Genomic DNA, 4,258 nt, shown 5'->3' with positions numbered 1-4,258 from the left:
AAAGAAAGAAAAGAAAGAAAAGAAAGAAAAGAAAGAAAAGAAAGAAAAGAAAAGAAAGAAAAGAAAGAAAAGAAGAAAGAAAAGAAAGGAAGAAAGAGAAAGAAAGAAAAGAACACTGAGCTTTATTTAAAGGTTCCAGCCAGGTGCAGTGGCTCATGCCTATAATCCCAACATTTTGGGATGTCAAGGTGGGAGAATCACTTGAGGACAAGAATTCAACACCAGCCTAGGCAACACAGCCAAACACCGTCTCTAAAAAAAAACTTAAAAATTAGCTGGGTGTAGTGGCTCATACCTGTAGTCCCAGCTACCCAGGAGGCTGAGGCAGGAGGAGTGCTTGAGCCCAAGAATATAGGTTGCAGTGAGCTATGATGATGCCACTGCACTCCAATGTGGGCAACAGAACAAGACCCTGTCTCAAAAATATAAAAATAAAAATAAAGGTTTCCTTATTATTAAGTGACATTTACTGTATCAATGTCAATGCAGTAACAACACTCAAAGTATCAGAAACTGTAAAAATTTCCAGTTTTTACTGGTAATAAAAACTGGGCCAGGCGTGGTGGCTCATGTCTATAATCCCAGCACTTTAGGAGGCTGAGGTGGGCAGATCACTTTGGGTCAGGAGTTCGAAACCAGCCTGGCCAACATGGTAAAACCCTGTCTCTACTAAAAATACAAAAATTAGCTGGATATTGTAGCACACACCTGTAATTCCAGCTACTTGAGAGGCTGAGACAGGAGAATCGTTTGAACCGGGGAAGCAGAAATTGCAGTGAGCCGAGATCGTGCCACTGCACGCCAGCCTGGGTGACTCTGTCTCAAAAAAAAAAAAACTGGAAGCGGGGGTAAGTGACTCATGCCTGCAATCCCAGCACTCTGGGAGGCCAAGGTGGGAGGATCACTTGAGCCTAGGAGTTTGAGACCAGCCTGGGCAATATAGTGAGACCCTGTTTCTACAAAAAATTTAAAAATTAGCAGGGCGTGGAGGCACATGCCTGTAGTTCCAGCTACTCAGGAGGTATATATAGGGGGAAAGATTGCTTGAGCCTAGGAGGTTGACGTGCACGGTGCCAAGACTGAGCCACTGCACTTCAGCCTGGGCAACAGAGAGAGAACCTGTCTCAAAAAAAAAAAAAAGAAAGAAAGAAATTCCCTCCTGAGTTTGAAGATAAAGCAAAGATTCTGGAAGCATTTAAGGAACATTAACCAAGCATCTCATTTGCTACGCACAGAAGGGTACTGTAATAAAATTATGATCTAACTAACCATTGCCTCACTGTAATCCTAAACCTCTTTGAACCTTAGCCTCCTTAAATGTAAAATAGGAGTTTTTAAAAGATGATCTTTTGGGACTCTTCCATCACTGACATTCTTTTACTTGAGATGCAGAGATCTGTGCTCATTCAGGGTTGAGTGGAATGGGATTTAAAGCACTTATCAAGTATATAACTGAGTTCCAACTGTTTTCAACTTCACATCTGATTCCCAAGAATGAAGCAGAAAATGAAGATGTTTGCATGTGGGCTTCCTAGATTGAGTATCTAACACAAGAAAAGCCTGCCAAGAGCCAAGCAGGCAGTGCGAAGGAGAAGTTGTCTTCCCATGAATACGTCCTTTATCTCTCTGGGTTCAGGGAATACTGTGAAAAAAAATGGATCACTAAATCTTTTCCAAACCCTTTCCCTTTACTTTCTAGGCTGATCTCACATCCATGGTCCCTTAGATCCAAGGCTTTTAGGAGCTTGGGTCCTCACCGCCCTGTTCCGAGACTCAGCTACTCGGAGTCTCAAAGCCCGGATCCCGTCCCCAAAGAAGCCCCAGTCTTCACTGCCCGCTTCTGTTCCCTTCCAAACTCAGGTTTTCTCTGTCTGCTTCTGCCCCTCAGGAACCTAAGTCTTCGCTGCCCCGTTTCTGAATCCTTAGGAGGCCGGGTCTTCACTGTCCCGCTTCTGCCTCTTAGAAGCCCAAGTCCTCACCGCTCCACTTTTCCCTCTCCGGAGCCCGTGTCTGCACACCCCGTTCCTTTCCGACCCTCTCCTCGTAGGAGAGCGGGTCCTCATAATCCTGCTCCTCTCAGACCACTTTCCCTCAGATGCCGGAGAACTCAGATCCGTCCCCGTTCCCTAAGTCCCGTCTTGGAGCCCGGGTCCCCACAGCCGCGTCTTCTCCGAGCCTGATCCTCTGTCAGTCCCTTCCCAAGAGCCTGAATCCTCACAGCCCCGTCTCGTCCACAACCTGGTCCTTCAAACACTGACCTACTGTAGATCTGGGTCCTGACTCCCTCCTCCCGCTCTTGTTCCTCAACTGCCAGGGCCCAAGACTCACAGGCAGCAGCGTCTATCTCCCCATGATATGCGGAGACTGCCCCAGAGAAGCGTTCGTCTCAGCAGCCGGTCCGACTGCGCGGCCCTCCCCGACTACTTCCGGCACCGCTCCCCGCCTCCAACCCGGAAACGCGCGGCTCTTCCGGCCGGCGGGCGCGCGCCTCGCTTGCGCAGGCGCAGACTGCCCTTCGACACGTGGTGGCGATATTGAGCTGTGTGTAGCTACAGCCTGCAGCTTGCGCTTTTAACTGCTTGTAGTTGAGTGGCAGCATGAGCGAGCTCTGCGTATTCCACCCCGGCGTTAAGAATCCTTCACTAGCTTTTCTTCCCGACTCTGCTTATTTATCCATCGGTAGCATGACGGGTAATTGACGCCCTCGGATGGCTTTGAGGTCGCCATTTTTGGTTGGTGCCTTTGTCATGGTGTCAGGACCGGGATATCATCTGGGACACATTACCCCACAGGTATCCTGTTGAACCTCAACGAGGAAGTTGGCAACACAGAAACCGGGAGATGAGACAGATCGGTTGGTTGTGCCTGTGAACTGGCAATTCAGTAATAACAATTGAGTGCTGACTGTTTGCCAGGAATTGTGCTAATCCGCTTACCTCCGTTACGCCATTTAATCATTTAGAGGAGACCTGTGAGAGATTAAGCAAAGTTCTAGCTATTAAGTGCAGAGCCTCAGCTTGAACTCGGACCTCACTACTAAGCCAAAGCCTGTCCTGTAGCATTCTCTAATGCTTTCAGTTTTTCGGCTGTCAAATGCTTGGTGAGAATTGCTTTTATGTGGCTCACGCCTGTAATCCCAGCACTTTGGGAGGCCTAGGCGGGTGGATCACGAGGTCAGGAGTTCAAGACCAGCCTTGCCAAGATGGTGAAACCCCATCTCTACTAAAAATACAAAACAATTAGCCGGGCGTGGTGGCACGCGTCTGTAATCGCAGCTACTCCGGAGGCTGAGGCAGAGAACTGCTTAAACCTGGAGGGGCGGAGGTTGCAGTGAGCCGAGATCGCGCCATTGCACTCCAGCCTGGGTGACAGAGCGAGACTCTGTCTCAAAAAAAGAGAGAACTGCTGTTATTTTTTACTGTGTGCTGGAATGTTAGGTATGCAAGTAAGACCCAGTTCCAGCATCTGTAAGGTTCACAGTAAAATGGAGAAGAACCCACAAACACACCAAAAAATGTATAAAGAGCTGTGACAGGCCAGAGTGAGCCACAGTATCTGCCAGCAGAAATTAGGAAAAGTGCCCAGATTGGTGCAGCATCCTGCCCTGTCTTTATATCTTCCTAATCCTCATCCTACCACGTTCCCAATCCACCCTCTACACTGCCACTCAATCCAAATTCTCAGATTCAAGTCCTCATGAACATTGGGCTCCAAGCTGTATTCCTAGCCTTATTTCCTTCCCACTGCTCTCCATTCTTTTGAGGGTCTGGCATACCACTTTTTGTTGTTGAACACCTATACATCTTTTTTAAGATCCAGGTTGAATGTATATATGTTCATTCAACAAATGTTTATTGAGTCTCATTGTGTGACAAACCTTTTACTATGTGCTGAGTACATAACTGGTGGCTATCCTTGTCCTTAGAAAGTCTGCAACCTAGAGTGGGAAACAGACCATTAGCAACTGCACAAAAAGGTGATAGAAGAGAATACTGGAATAAGCCAGACTTATCTAGCTGTCTGATGGCCTGAGCCATGGTCATCAGTAAGGAAAACACTTACTCAAGGACCAAGATGGCCAAGTTGGCTGGAGCTTTGGTAACCGGGAAAGACAATGAGTTTGGAGAGGTAGGCAGGGGTTTGTTATAGTCTGGCCCTTTTAGACTAGACTATGATGGGGACTTGAGATTATATTCAGTATGCAATGGGAAGGTGTTGGAAGAACAGTGAAATTATGGTGTTTTTTTTTTTTTTTTTT

General features: G+C 47.3%; 1 protein-coding gene across 3 annotated transcripts in view; it reads right to left on the bottom strand.

Annotated features, from left to right (window-relative positions):
* TAF12 (TAF12 RNA polymerase II, TATA box binding protein (TBP)-associated factor, 20kDa) overlaps nt 1-4,258 on the bottom strand; it is a 43,120-nt gene that overhangs the window by 28,949 nt on the left and 9,913 nt on the right. Inside the window, exon 1 of one of the 3 annotated variants that reach the window (XM_011955511.1) lies at nt 2,329-2,495. The exons of 1 other annotated variant lie outside the window; for it this stretch is intronic. The gene's annotated coding sequence lies outside the window, so the exon portion shown is untranslated. Of the gene's footprint in view, nt 1-2,328; nt 2,496-4,258 lie in introns of those variants that run through there. One more of the 3 variants, XM_011955509.1, reaches the window with a different exon arrangement.

The sequence above is a fragment of the Colobus angolensis genome, unplaced genomic scaffold (genome assembly GCF_000951035.1).
Source record: "Colobus angolensis palliatus isolate OR3802 unplaced genomic scaffold, Cang.pa_1.0 Scaffold4, whole genome shotgun sequence".
Classification (NCBI taxonomy): domain Eukaryota; kingdom Metazoa; phylum Chordata; class Mammalia; order Primates; family Cercopithecidae; genus Colobus; species Colobus angolensis.
This window is presented reverse-complemented; position numbering and strand designations above follow the sequence as displayed.